At 47.3% G+C, this 15,511-nt stretch overlaps 1 protein-coding gene and 1 pseudogene across 2 annotated transcripts in view; one reads left to right on the plus strand and one right to left on the minus strand.

Moving 5' to 3' along the window:
• The window catches only part of LOC308467619 (inositol polyphosphate 5-phosphatase OCRL-like), a gene marked incomplete at both ends in the record, with an annotated part of 181,993 nt that overhangs the window by 10,588 nt on the left and 155,894 nt on the right, over positions 1-15,511 (plus strand).
• On the minus strand, positions 6,486-7,144 carry LOC308467773 (E3 ubiquitin-protein ligase RNF4 pseudogene; annotated as a pseudogene). The gene has a single exon. The product of its transcript is annotated as an E3 ubiquitin-protein ligase RNF4 pseudogene (transcript).

The raw sequence follows: 15,511 nt of genomic DNA on the forward strand, positions 1-15,511 counted from the left end.
AGCTAGCGGATGCAATGGAAGCTGCAAAGTAAGATATCTTAGCAGCTTGCATAGCCATCTCATAGGCTTTCATAAGCGTCCTATAAGATGTTCTTGAAGCTCCGTCACGAGTCTGTCACCATACCCGCTCTAGCCGTCTGAGATCCCGCTTCATTTTCCGGAGCACCTCAGTAAACCAAGGGGCCTGGTTTCGACAGGGTCGCAGATCTCATCGATGGCTGCCAAGAGCGGGTTATTCCAGTCCTCGACAAGGTCATCTAATGAGTCGCCAGGAGGAGCAGGGTCCCGCAAGGCCTGACGGAATCTATCAGGATCCATCAGCCTTCTCGGACGAGCCCAAATAGGCTCGCCACCTGAGCAGGGGAGGAGCGGGAAGTCAGTCTTGGCTTTCAGAGCGTAGTGAACAGACCATGGCACTTCCACGGGGGGAGCATGATCACATCTATGCCAGCACCAAAGATCAGATCCAGTGTGTGGCCTGCTTGATGAGTGGGGCCCAAAGCAAACTGGGAGAGCCCTAGTGTTGCCATGGAAGTCACTAGGTCCAGAGCCTGTGAGGAGGGGGCGGCATCGGCATGGACGTTGAAGTCTCCCAAAACCGATAGGCTTGGGAACGCCAAGGCCCAGCCCGCCGCCACCTCCAGCAGGTCTGACAGGGTGGCTGCCGGTGCGCTGGGTGGTCGGTACACCAGCTAGACAGCCAAGCTCTCCTTGGTGCCCCACACGAGACCAACACATTCAATGCCGGAGATTGCCGGTGCTGGCAGAGCTCTGAAAGAGCAATCCTCCGGGATTAACAACGCTACTCCTCCCCCCCGACCCACAGTCCGCGATTGATGGAGGACAGAGAAGCCTGGGGGTGTTATCTCATGTAGGGAGACTACTTCGCCTTCCCGTACCCAGGTCTCCGTCACGCAAGCCAGGTCAATCCCCTGCGAGACAAAAAAGTCACCCATGGTGGCGGTTTTGTTGCCTATGGACCTGGCATTGCACAACACCAATGACGGAGGTGGGTAATCCCTGCTTGCCCTACCCTCGTCCCTTGGGATGGGACGTAGATTGGAAGGGGTTTGAGCATCACTGCATCTCAAAACCCTTTGCCGATAGTGATATCTAGCCCCACCGCCATTCCTCCCTAGCCCTTCAATAGTGGGAATCCCAGACCCCATACTAGCCTCCCCAATAGAGGGGTAACATCCCCTCACTGACAAGTCATCCCTGGGCCAGGACTCCTGGGTCAAAATGGTAAGGGGAAGAGGTGAAGGTTTGATAGGGTAAGTATCCCTAGAAGATAAAACCCAACCAACTGCACCCCAAGCGGGGAGGGCGGTCCCACGGTGTTTCGTTAACTGTCAATCCCCCTCTCCCTCCTGGATTGATTGGAGGACTGTTGGTTCTATCTGTGGCTGTGGGAGTATTAATGAGGCATGTGCTATAAAATGTGGGTCACTGGCCAACAAAGAGCCAGCTTCGAGTTTGGAAGATCTGTCCATCCTGTCTCGCCAGGAGTACAGTAGAGAAAGTTGATCATTCTGATAATTTTTTGGAACATTAGGCAAAGGTCCAGATGTAGATTGGGTGCTGGATTTCTCCAGATTGTCAGCAACGTAGAGTTCTTTAGGTGTTGTTGCCATAGAAATGTCGGAGGCGCCAAATTCCTCATCTACTTCGGTGTCGCTTGAAAAGGAAACAGGGAGTTGCACTGATGTCTTTCTATGGTATAAGGAGCTGTTGGACCTCTTTAAATATTGTGCTCTAGGCTCTACTGACCTTATATTTTGGGTAGAAATCTCAGTCTTTATACTCATTAGCCTCTTCTTCAGGTCTTGTAAATCTAGGCTTACAGAATTCTTTTCTTCCTTCAGGCAGTTAGTATTTCTAGTGTTAAGCTTGCTTTCCCTTGTCCGCATTAGCTTTGACTCTATGCAAGGAACCAATTGCCTCCTTGTTTCGTCCTTAAATACCCTCACTGTGCGGAGAGAGTGGAACCACCATAGAGTATCCTTTATCTCCATGAGTCGAGATGGGAGGGCTGATGACCTAAAGGTCATAAATAGGCGCGCGATCTTTCCCAAGGTAGGCAGGAAGTGGAAATTTCCTAGATCTACATTTTGGTAATGGTAATTCAGGAGCTGAGACAAGGACATGCCATTTGGATAGGATTTAAAAAGATATTTCTACAAGCAAGGAGTTTGCCATTAGGGAGCATTAAAACATGAATTCCCTGCGAAATGGTGATTTGTTATTATGCAGATTAGTCTAAGTGAAGACTGTGATTGATTGCATACAAAGCAGCTTCCTAGACGCTGTAAACATACAGCGGCCATCAGGAGTAATTTTATAATGCATTATGTAGCACATGCTGCCCAATTGCTCCTCATGCTGTTCTCTCTTGGAGCAAGCAGGAGAAGCAAAGCACAAGGCCTTGGCACCACATCACGTCTGAACCCGGGACTGTGGCCTTATCATAATAAGCAACAATTGCCAGCCAATCTGAAGTCCCTGCTTATGGCTGGCCTGCTGACTGTGGCTTGTTAGGGAGCAACAAACCATGACCAGATGTAATGGGGAAAACAAAGCTCCCAGGTTTGTTTATCCTATTTGTGCCAGGAGCAAAGGGGGAGAAATGAAGCAATGGTCACAAGCATCTTGCAACCGTAAGTCAGAAAGTCAATGGTGATGTGTGAATACATAGGTTACAACACCCTTGCACTCACCATGATTCAGAGTAGAGTAACTCAACAGGTAACGTTGAATACCAAGAACTGTTGTGTTTTTCTGAAATCTGTTCAGGCAAAAAGTGTTCAGTACCAGATACACCTGCCCTGTGGTGCTGAAGATTTCTGTGTGAATTACAGAACATGAACTGGTTACTTGACTAGGAGCCAGGAGCACGTAAAAAGGGAGGGGGCACCTCACAAACATGAATTATATCTACATCACCAAAGGAAAACCACAAATAAACGCTGACAGTCCTTTAAGAACTCATTTCTTATTAAATGCAGGTCAATTGTGTGAGGAGAACCTGAGCTTACAGGGTTAAACAGCTCAGAGTGTACGCCCTGCCTACTGTTGGGAGGGGGGAGGTTCGTCATTTCCGAGAGCCTCAAGCCTTTGTTCTTTCTCTCTACTTTCGCTTTTGAGGAGAGAGGACGTGTTTTCACGATGCTGTTCGCTGTGATAGATAATGGATAGTCTGCTGTAAATAAAACTGCTTTTAGCTGCTAAGATCCTGAGTGGACTTTATTTAAGCACACTGAAGAATGCTCTGGAGTTTTTTGCAGTCTTTCTCTTGCCGCTGTTGATCTCTGCTTTGCTCAGGAATGTGGACTTTGGAATGCAGAGGCCTGCCAGAGCTGCACGATGGGAAGCGTGCCGGACGCTTATCTGAGCAATAAATCAATCTGTGTAACAAATTGTGTTCAGATGTCTGTGACCCTGTCCTTGAGAAATGGCAGAGGTCACAAAACCTAGCAGAGAATTCTGCCAATTATTCCACCTGTTATTTATGTACCCCAAAAGTAATAGTGTAGTGTCCTGTGGGGGAGGTGTCCAGTCTCAAGTCAAACAAGAGCATGTAATAACCCATCTGAATATGGCAACTGTAAGCTCTGACTCACTTGCTAAATATTCTCCTATCCTTGTCATGGTATCACATGGCAATTGCTGCCTACCGTCAAGAACAGTCCATTATGCAGATGTAGTTTTGGTTACTGCATTTTGCTAACTTGGGTGCCGTTTTTCATCTGCCACCAGACAACTCACCCCCACCCCCCCAAAAAACGATCACTGCAAGGATTCAGGAAACTGTGTAAGGGTCGAGGCACCCGAACACATAGTTTTGCTGGAACTTTTATGCAACGACTAGACTGGTGAAGTGTTAGGTTCCATACAGCATCGTCCAACAGTAGTGCTTGCTGTACCCCTCCAGTTTGGTGCGCATTAAGGATTCTGCACAGGAATTCAGTTTTTCCCATCACGACTCAAAGAAGTGACCTCCAAAATACATTGTGCAACTTTCTCCAATGGGTAAAATGCCTTCCTGGTAACTGAAACACGAGGCAAAGCAGAGGTGGATTTAGGGCAGTGAAGCTCTTCCCCTGCACAGGATGTGGGGGCCAGAAGGGAGCCTTCCTGCCTCCTTCCCCAAGCCTAGTTAGCACTCTCCCAGCTTTGGGAATGAGATGAGAGGGCTCTAGGACCCCACCAGAGCCTTGTGCATCCTTCCCCAAGCCTGACCCCTCCCCTGCCTGGCTTTTGGAAGGCACCAGGAGGGCACCATATTACCAAGGTCCCTCCCTGGGCAAAGTGTCATTTGTTCTTCAGTAAGAGTGCCTGTGCAAACAGAACAGAAACGGTGATGGTAGGGATGAATGGAAATGACCTTCCGTTGAGCACTCTGTCTTAAGCTCCCCTCGAAAGCTGGGGGTGCATATGGGTTCTGGTAACACCAGACGCATTTGCACAGAGGATTTGATCCCCACAGCCCATGTTCACGGAGACAATGCCATCTGTGGAAGTCCTAACCATGCCACATGATTGCCAGGCTATGTGCAAGTCTAATATGGGGTGTGTGCAGCTAGGCCCCTGCAGCAGGCTGCGGGGAGACTAAGGAAGCCTCCCTTTTTAAAAAGATGTTCAATCCAGTGCTGAACTGGAAGCGTAACACTGGCCCTCCAAGCTGTCACGGGTGAGGTTTCACTATGTTACGAGACTCCTTAAAATCGAATAAACAAGAAACATGGGGGGAAATATTATGAGACTCACCGCAGCCGATTAAGGCCTGGTGAGATGCTGCTGATTAGCTGGATAGCCCATGTTTTCTACCAACGGAAGATTGGCTGGCATACATTTAAGATACAGGTAGGTAGCCGTGTTGGTCTGCCGTAGTCGAAACAAAATAAAAAAATGCCTTCCAGTAGCACCTTAGAGACCAACTAAGTTTGTGATTGGTATGAGCTTTTGTGTGCTCATGTATCTGAAGAAGTGTGCATGCACATGAGAGCTCATACCAAGAACAAACTTAGTTGGTCTCTTAAGGTGCTACTGGATAGGGAAGCGGGTGGCGCTGTGGGTAAAACCTCAGCACCTAGGACTTGCCAATCGCATGGTCAGCGGTTCGAATCCCCGCGGCGGGTTGAGCTCCCGTCATTCGGTCCCAGCTCCTGCCCACCTAGCAGTTCGAAAGCACCCTTAAGTGCAAGTAGATAAATAGGTACCGCTTTATAGCGGGAAGGTAAACGGCGTTTCCGTGTGCTGCTCTGGTGCCGGTTCGCCGGAGCAGCTTCATCACGCTGGCCACGTGACCCGGAAGTGTCTGCGGACAGCGCTGGCTCCTGGCCTCTAGAGTGAGATGAGCGCACAACCCTAGAGTCTGTCAAGACTGGCCCGTCCGGGCAGGGGTACCTTTACCTTTACCTTAAGGTGCTACTGGAAGGCATTTTTTATACATTTAAGACAAAGTCTTTCATTTAAGAGTTATCAACATAAAATGTTTTAAAGCAATTAGACCTATTAGTATAGCAGCATCCCAAAGTTCAACAGGTCAAGCCATTCATAGTTCCACTATGACTACGTGACAGGGCTGAGAAAGGGAGTCACCGCAACTCAAGTTGACTTCATCATGCGAGGTTCAAGTCTTACATGCTTGCTGCTTGAAACATGGCCCTATGGGTGCAGCTTCCCCACAGCAAAGCGCTTCTCAAAAGCAGAGAATTACTTTATCCTCTTCCAACCATTTAAGGAGTGTTTCACATAAATGGCTTAGCTCATCTCGATTGGATTCTGCCCCACGTGGCAACCTTGGTACGGACTCCACTATGAATTGCTCCTTAAGCATATGCCTGGACAGGGAAAGCTGCTCAGATCTAACATGATGGCTGTATTCTCTTCAAGAGAAGACTCAGACCACCAAGAGTTCTTTGTAATAAACCATTTATGCATGCAGCGTTAGAAATGAGCCACAGTGTTGTATAAACCTTGGTCTTTATTAGGGCTACATCAACAGAAAGAGGGGTTTGCCACTAGAAAGGAAGTAGATGTGGAACAGACTTCCACCAGTGAGTGGTTGGCTTTGGTTTTTACCAGGCAAATTGCAAAAAGAAGCTGCAGGTTGTATTATCATAGATGACTATGACTAGCCTAGTCTTGAATAGATGAGTTTAATCAACATCAGTCTTTTCTCAAAGCAGCAACAGAACTAGAACAGAAATGAGATATCGGCACAAAGCAATGTGGCAGCAGCAGACATATCCTCCAAGCTGTTCTTCAAACGTCTACAGACCTCAAAAAATGTGAGCTGCGAAAACCTTAAAGCAAAACGAAGCTGAAACAGTACAACTGGACTACAAGGAGGCCAACTGGAAAAAAACGTGAAATTGCTAACTGTCATATTGAAGTCATATATACTGTACTTGGTGTGTTCTTTGGAGTTCACTCATGTTTATGAAGGCCACATTAGACTGTGTTCAGGAACACCCATGTCTTCACATATAAATTGGATGATACTCCTTTGGAGTGAGATGCCTCCTACAAATTGGGCAAAAGTTAGCATACCTAAGAAAATTGCTGAGGCACTGACTACAGAAGATGTGGCCACATGTTGTTGACACTATAAGCCGTCCGCTTTGCACAATCTCTGCAAAGCTGTCTATGCAAATTCCACAACTCAAAGTGCCTGAGGATCTTGCAAATTCCCTCCTTCCCACTTCTCTGGGGAGCTTTCTAGTGGCAAGAGCACCACTCTGTGTGTGTCTGCTATCACCACCACCACCACCACCACTAAATATGAGGCTGTCAGACAATGGTTGAGGTCTGAACTCTCTATTGGGCTGCTGCCCACTCTCTCCAACTAGCACAAGAGAATCGTCTTGCGTAAGATCAACAACTATAGGTTCTAAAGTTTCGCAAGTGAGGTCAACTACTTCCACATCCATACTTCTATCATTAAGGCTGTGTGGCAGGGAGGAGGAGGAGGAGGGGATACAGGGTTCAGAAGCAGTTCCCACCATCATCTTGTCCAGAGTATGAGGAGGTCTTGCGGAGGTGTTGCGACTGCCCCTCTTGCTTTTGCTGTGCTGGGTTGCATTACATTCTGTACTTGTTGAACTCATGATGCACAGGGATGGGAGAGGCACAGGCTGCAGAGTACTTGCTTCACCCTTTATCTCCGTGTGCTGTTCCCTGCTTAGTCGCCAAGCAATTCTGTAATGTGATAAGGATGATCATGAATGCTCTCTCTAAAGCAACTTGATGCAACTGGTGACGCTTTGGAGCACCGTGACTTTCTTAGCGTTATCTCTTTTATAGCAGGTACTCCGAAGCTGGAGCAAGTTCAACATCTTGAGGAGTTAGGGCAGGCTTCCTCAACCTCGGCCCTCCAGATGTTTTTGGCCTACAACTCCCATGATCCCTAGCCAGCAGGACCAGTGGTCAGGGAGGATGGGAATTGTCGTCTCAAAACATCGGAAGGGCCGAGGTTGAGGAAGCCTGAGTTAGGGTGTCTTTCGTGTTACTCTATAGAACTGCATTCACGTGGGAAGAAACAGGATTAGGCTAAGAAGCAGGCACACAACTATTAGTTTTCTATCTTTCAGCCAAGAGATTAGCTAAAACAATTAGGATTATTACGAGGTGGAGCATCTTTCCCTACCTTGACAGTCCTCTTTATACAAGAGTCTGATAAGGAGAAGGGAAGAACTCATGATGAATGTCTCTTCTTCAAGAAGAACCAGGGCACATAGCCAAGCTGAGGACGATGGGAAATCTTAAATGAAATTCATTGGAGTTGCCTCTACTAGAGCGCACCTCCTATGGCTGCTCTTGCAAGAGGTATTTTCCAGGTATGACACATTCAATGTGTACACCCAACAGGGTGGATAAAAATCAATGATTTAAAAAAGAATAATTAAAAAATCTGTTTTTTATTTAAATTGGATTTTTAAAATAAAATGCTTTTGGAGGAAAGATCTTTCTAAAGATAGTTTTCTATTTAAGTTACATTATAGTCCAAAGGCTATTCATCAGGAAAGAAGTATTTGTTTTAAGTCTTTCATGTGTGCTAAAACTCAGTCTAAGTTTTTTTGGGGTTTTTTAACCAAAAAAAAACCCACGTTTAACCACATCAGTTAACAAACATGGATACATATGCTATAATTTTATTGTTTTAGTTAAATACGCTATTTAAATTGTTATTAAGGAAATGATTATTTTTCTCCTTCAGCTGTCCACGGAGGCGCAGGTCAATTCTGTGTCCAGGGCAGCTGTTTACCAGCTCCATCTGGTACGCAGGATGAGACCCTCCCTGCCTGCAGACTGTCTCGCCAGAGTGGTGCATGCTCTAGTTATCTCCCGCTTGGACTACTGCCATGTGCTCTACATGGGGCTACCTTTGAAGGTGACTCAGAAACTGCAATTAATCCAGAACGTGGCAGCTAGACTGGTGACTGGGAGCGGCTGCCGAGACCACATAACACTGGTCTTGAAAGACCTACATTGGCTCCCAGTTTGGGGGAAACTGTGGAAGGAAGGATTAAAATTTACTGCATGCAATGCTTTGAAAGAAAATGTGATGAAAATGATGTATAGGTGTTATATCACCCCAGTAAAATTAGCTAAAATGTATAAAATAAGTAATAAATGTTGGAAATGTAAAGAAAAGGAAGGACCTTTTTATCACATGTGGTGGGAATGTAAAAAAGTGAAAAGCTTCCGGGAAATGATATATAATGAGATGAAAAAGATGTTGGAATATACATTGATTAAGAAACCAGAAGCATTTTTACTTGGCATTGTAGGAGATGATATTAATAGACAGGATTGTAAATTGTTTTTATATGCAATGACTGCAGCAAGAATATTATTGGCACAAAAATGGAAGCAAGAAGAACTACCAACGAAAGAAGAATGGAGGGTGAAGTTGATGGACTATGCAGAATTAGATAAATTAACAGGAAGGATTCGAAACCTGCGGGATCAGAGATTCATAGAAGACTGGAGTAAATATATGAACTATTTGAAAAGTAATTGTGATGAACAGATTACGCTAGTAGGACTGCTAGAAGTTTGGTAAGGTGGATAGTTTGAAATACTGCAAGAAAGACTATGAAAAGCATTATTAGTTAAGGATAATTAAATGTAATCTAGAAATTAAGAAATGCAGAATAAGTGATAAAGAATGGGAAATCATCAGAGGTGTTGACGGAAGTCTAAAATATTGTATAAGATGAGAAGATCTGTTGTATGACTGTTGGAACCGATATGTTTTTATAGATATAAGATATTTTTTTAAAAAATGATGGATGGCATTGAGAAAGCGGGTAGGGAAAAGTCCTTCTCCTGCTCTCAAAGAATCATAGAACTGCAGGCTCTCACCAAACTCTCTCTGTGTCCCATAATGTTCATGGCTCTGCTCTGAGTAAGATCAGGTCGGCCCCCACGTTCAGCTCTCTAACCGCCACACCACACTGCCTTCCCTTTGCACGCTCGGGAGCTGTCTTTGGCTCCTTGCTGCCTATACCATCAGAAGACGAATCCCCGCCCCTCGCTTTCGGAGGGAGCCGCTGCTGCCATCTGTGCCTGGTGTGCACGGGTGGCTCACGCCTCTTGCGCGCTCGCTCTTGTATCATGTGCTGCTGCAGCCTCGGAGGGCAAGCGCCTCTTCCCTGCCTTGCCCGCTTCCCATGAGAAAGCCTGTGGGAACCACACTTTCTCCCTGGCTGCAGGTCTCGTCTCTCGCCCACTGCACGCAACTTCACATTCACACATGCGCAGCCATACACGGGTCTGCCGCCCTTTGGGCGCGCACCTTGCCTCCTTGCCGTGCTGGCAGTTCTCTCAAGCAACAGGTGTAATAAGAACAACACTTTCCTGGCGATTTTCCTGCAAGAAAGCGCCCTCTCCTTGTTGGCGCAACAGGCAGACGCAACATTTCACCCCCTCCCCTAAATGTCTACTCAGAAGTAAGTGCATTGAGTCAGATCGGGCCAACTAGTCCCAGGTAAGTGCGTACACACTTACTTTGGAGTAAGCGACAGCAGGCGCTGCAGCCTCCGTGCCCTTCTCGGGAGTCCGCCGTGAGCCCCACGGCGGGAAGCTCTGCTGCTCACGACGAGGCCAGGACCCTGCCAGGCGCATGCGCGAGCGACCAGCTCCTGCTCTCCCATCTGTGCAAGAGTTTCAAGGAGTTTCCCCAAAGAAATCTGGAAGCAGATTTTATTCCCATCCTTGGGAATCATTTGTGTGCCATATCTTTTTCAGGGGTTCCATTGATAACCTACATGAAGCAATAGAGAGTATAATTGAGAATCTAATCCTTCCCCCCCTCTCTATCCATTGCAATTTTCAAATTTGGTTCAGGGTGACTGTTTTTCTCACCCTCTCCAGTTGCACATCCAGACTCAGGCATGCTCATGGGTGAGCTGTGTGATAAGCCGGTGGAGACAGGGTTTTCGTGTATGGGGGGTACTTTGTACATGCTCAGAAGCACCCTCACACATATCCCAAGGCATGTGGATGAAAGCAGGCAGTGCCAAGGAGGCGTGTCTCTGTGTTTGTGTGGGCACTAGGGGTGCAACTTGTTGACTTTTTTCTTCTTCCCCCAAAACAGTTTCCTGTATCATAAAGGGATGCACTTTTGCTTAGAAACACTGGAAAAGGGACTAAGTATTCTCAGTTATGGAAAAAGGTCGCCCCAAAATGAAAAGTTGGAAACATCGTATATGTAACGTTACTACTCATAACCATGAGCACTTTTAAAAACTTCATGGAACTGTTTATAACTTTTACAGCTGCCTGGAACTTTCTCAAACTGTGGAGAATGTTCAAGAAGAATGCAAATATTGGTCTATAGGGAAAGATTTGTGGGCAAACTGTTGGGATTCGCAGGATACTGAGTAAGTCTGCAGGCTTCAGCAGGATGATGCAATACTCTGTGAAGTGCTGGGTCAGAGTGACTCAGCAGGAGTGTGATTAATGTGATTGGCTATCACCTGTTTTAAAAAGGAAAGCCTGTTCAACAGTAACTGTGGTTGTGGTGGTTGTGCTGTGGTATGGTGGTGCTGTGGTGGAGAGTATTCGTTTGCCTTAAGGAGCAGGTACTCTGTATGGACTGTTTTTGTAAATACCTGTATATAGCTCACATTAAAAAGACTGCACTGGAAAACCCTGGGACTCTGAGCGTTTCTGCTAAAAGCGCCGCGAGGAATTCGCGACAGGGTTATGGGCCCAGCACACTCCAGCTGCGCAAGAGTACAGGTGGCAGTTATCTAGCCGTGGGTGCTGGAGGTGAGCTGCAGGGATGGAGCAGTCCAGAACTGCCGTGCTGCTGGAGAAGCTGACGGCCACGAACTACAGCATCTGGTCGGTCCGCATGCAACACTTCCTCAAGCGTGAGGGCCTGTGGAAGGTGGTGGAAACTCCACCGCAGCCCCCTGAGGAGGATGAGGACGACGATGAAAAGCTGGCACTAGCAGAGGCCCAGCTAGAAAAGGATGAGAAAGCTTTGGCTACGATCATTCTTGGAGTGGACGACAGCCAGCTAGTCTACATAGCTGATAAGGTGATGGCAAGTGAGGCGTGGAATGCGCTCAAGGCTGTCCATGTGCGAGAGACAGCTGGCTCACTGATGACATTGACCAGGAGACTGTACCGGTGTCGGAAGAAACCGGGGGACTCCCTGGTGAACCACCTAAAATTCCTAACAGGATGTTTCCAGGAGCTAGCCTTAAGAGGGAGGCCTGTGGGGGAAGAGGACAAAGTCTTTATAGTCCTGAGTTCCCTTGATGACAGCTATGATATGCTGGTCAATTCCCTCGAGTCCAGTGGCGTAGCGTGGGGGGTGCCAAGGGTGCCGGCCGCACCGGGCGCAACATTGGGGGGGGGCGCGAGTCCAGAGGGAAGGGACAAGTTCCTTCCTCCGCCGGGCTCCCCGCCGCTACCGCCAGCCTTACGCCCTAGCGCGTGCGCGCTCCCCGCCGCCGCTGCGACTGCGCTCCACTCACTGCTCGCAGGAGGAGCAGCCGCTGCAGCAGCGCCGACGCTGCCACCGACGCCTGGCCGGGCACGGGCAGCCTCCGCACCCCGCCGCCGCCGCCATCCCCTCGGCCCAGCGACAGGCGGCGGCTGCTTCTGCTGACTGGGAGGGAGGAGAGCTCCGAGGGGCCTCGCCGCGCCTTGCGCTCCCCAAAACCCTCCGAGAGGAAGCCGGCGGGTGGGCGAGGGTCTCCCGGCAGAAGGGGGCGCCGCTGGCTCCGGCTCTCAGCGCAAGTCTCAACCGCGGGGGGGGGCGAGGACGGAGCACGGCTGGAAGCCACCGGACCCGGCCGGGAGGAGGAGAGGCGCTCGCCAAGCCCGGATCTGGAGCTCCACCTACAGCCCAAGGAGAGGAGGGGGCGGGGAGGCGCCTGAGGGGAGGGGGCTTCGGCTGCCTCGGCCCGCGGGGGCTCCGCAAATAATAAATTTAATAAATTCCTGCTGAGCCTTTGGGGGGGGTCCTTGGCTCCTTCGCTCGCCCCCAGCCCCAGTGGCGTAGCGTGGGGGGGTGCAGGGGGGCCGGGCGCAACACCTGGGGGGGCGCTCGCACTCGAGTGCTAAAATCCACGGGTTAGGGGGCGCAAATTACTTGCCTTGCCCCGGGTGCTGACAACCCACGCTACGCCACTGCTCGAGTCTGTAGAGACTGATAAGCTGACTCTGGAATATGTTACTGGATGGTTGTATGCAGAGGAGGACAGGCGTGCAGAGCGAAAGATGACCTCAGCCCAGCTGTTGGAGCATCCCAGAGGGAACAACAGCCGGGAAGAGCAGAGGTGTCGGGAGCCAGGAGGAGCTGCTGCAGACCAGCCGGTGGTCAACAAAGTAAAAAGGTGTTTTTGCTGCAAGTCCAGTGGACATCTGCTGTGGGACTGCCCGAGAAAACAACAAAAACAGCAGAAGCACAGGAGGCAGCAGAGAGAGTCTACCGCTTGGGTGTCTGCAGATGGTCAAGAAAATGAAGAGCTGTGGGTTCTGGACAGTGGAGCTTCTCAAACCTTTTGTAAAAGAAAAGGATTGCTAACTGATGCTAGGGCTTCAAACAAAAACATGTGTCTTGCTACGGGCCAGAAAGCTAATGTGGTTTGTGAGGGGGAGGTTGTGTTCCCACAGCTGGGACACACATTCAGGAATGTGTTGTGTGTGCCTAGTTTACAGAACAATCTCCTGAGTATTCCAGACTTGGCAAAAGCAGGCTTTGAAGTAAACTTTGTGGGAGATCAGTGCCAGATAAAGCAAAATGGGGCAGTGTTGGCAAATGCTAACCTTAGAACTAATATGTATGTACTGCAGTGTGAGTCTAAGGTTGCGAATGTGCAAAATGTCCCAACCCATGATATGTGTATTCATCTCCTGCATAGGCGTCTGGCTCATGCTAGCTTTAAGGTGCTGAACAAAACACTGGAGTTGTGTGGGGGGATGAAAAACATAAAAAGTTGTGATAATTACTTAGACTGCAATATCTGCAAGGAGGTTAAAAGCAGGGCTTGCCCAGTAGCAAGAGCAAGCCAGAGAGAAACCAAAAAACCACTGGAGTTGATTCATGCTGATGTAACTGGTCCTTTTCCACCAAGTGTCTCCCACAACAAGTACTGTTTGATCCTAGTGGATGACTATTCTAGATTTGGCTGGGTCTATCCATTAAAGCAAAAGTCTGACGTTGCCCAAACTTTGAAGTTCTGGGTAAGAAGGGTAGAAAGGCAACTTGGCCAAAAGGTGTGCTCTATTCAGACAGACAGGGGAGTAGAGTTTATGGCAAGCTCCCTAAGAAACTGGTTGCGTTCCCAAGGGATTAAACATAGGCTTACCAATGTGGCAACGCCTCAGGAGAACGGAGTAGCAGAGCGTAGGGGAGGTGTCTTGCAGACACAAATGAAAGCATTGTTAGCAGATGCAAATCTTCCAATTAAGTACTGGGCTGAGAGTATTAAGACCGCGAATTATATTGGGAATCGCTTGTGGTCAAGGGTACTAGATGACATACCCTATAAAATTCTCTATAACAAAAGTCCCAGTTTGCAACATTTGATTTTTTTTTTCTTGGTCTGCCATTTGTTTTTGTTTTTTTTAAAATATTTTTTATTGCTTTTCTCAGATACAGAAATGAAGTCAGATATATGAAAGAGATAACAGTAATAAGAAAAAAGAAAAAAAGAAAGAAATCCATCTTTCCAAGACCTTTTTTCATCACCAACCGGACTTCCCCACGTCCCCCTCACCCTGCATTCTTTATAATAAAAATACCAACAAATTATTACCTTGTTTCATGCATTCCTTTGTACTTTCAAATAGTTATGTTTTAGGTTTAAAATACTTATTGTCAATTTACTTTTGCCTTAATATAAATGTAATGTCATTTTAAACCTTAGTCCCTTCATGATTATAACTTAATTTCCCATATCATCGAATCTTGTTGCTGAAGCTAGATTTTCCAAATGATGCAAATTCTTAACATTCATATAGCTTATAATATTTTTGTAAATAGTCCTTGAACTTTTTCCAATCCTCCTCCATTATTTCTTCTCCCAAATCTCGGATTCTGCCGGTCATTTCAGCCAATTCCATATAATCCATCAATTGCGTCTGCCACTCTTCCAGTGTGGGTAAATCTTGTGTCTTCCAGTGTTTTGCAATAAGTATTCTTGCTGCTATCGTTGCATACATAAAAAAAGTTCTGTCTTTCTTTAACACCTTCTGGCCGACAATGCCCAAGAGGAAGGCTTCTGGTTTCTTGGGAAAGGTGTACTTAAACACCTTTTTTAACTCATTATAGATCATTTCCCAGAAGACCTTCACTTTTGGGCAAGTCCACCAGAGGTGAAAGAATGTCCCTTCAGCCTCCTTACATTTCCAACATTTATTATCAGACAAATGATATATCTTAGCAAGCTTGACTGGGGTCATGTACCACCTGTATATCATTTTCATAATATTCTCTTTCAAGGCATTACATGCCGTGAATTTCATGCCAGTGGTCCATAACCTTTCCCAGTCTTCAAACATAATGTTGTACCCAATGTCCTGAGCCCATTTTATCATTGCTGATTTGACTGTCTCATCCTGAGTGTTCCATTTAAGCAGCAAGTTATACATTCTCGAAAGTACCTTGGTCTTTGCAACATTTGAGAATCTTTGGGACAAAGGTGTGGGTTGACATACCTGTAAAGAACCGAAGAAAAGGTGGGAAAAGGGCACAGCAGTTGCTATTTCTTGGGTATGAAAGTGGTACGAAAGCCTATAGGTTTGAAGATGATAAAAATCTTTTGAGTTATAGTCAATCAGCCAGTTTTAATGAGCAAAGAAATTGGCCCAAGATACATGCAAACCTGCTGCCAGAAAAAGTTTTACTGCTGAGCATACCTGATAAGGCAGTTGAAACAAAGCTAAGAATTGGCAGCTCTCCCAGAGAAACTGAAAGGGAGGAGGTAAAGGTTGAGCATTTTTCTCCAGCTGCTAGCATGGAGCAAGGGGGAAAAGAAAG

The sequence above is a fragment of the Podarcis pityusensis genome (genome assembly GCF_964106645.2).
Source record: "Podarcis pityusensis genome assembly, chromosome: W".
Classification (NCBI taxonomy): Eukaryota; Metazoa; Chordata; class Lepidosauria; order Squamata; family Lacertidae; genus Podarcis; species Podarcis pityusensis.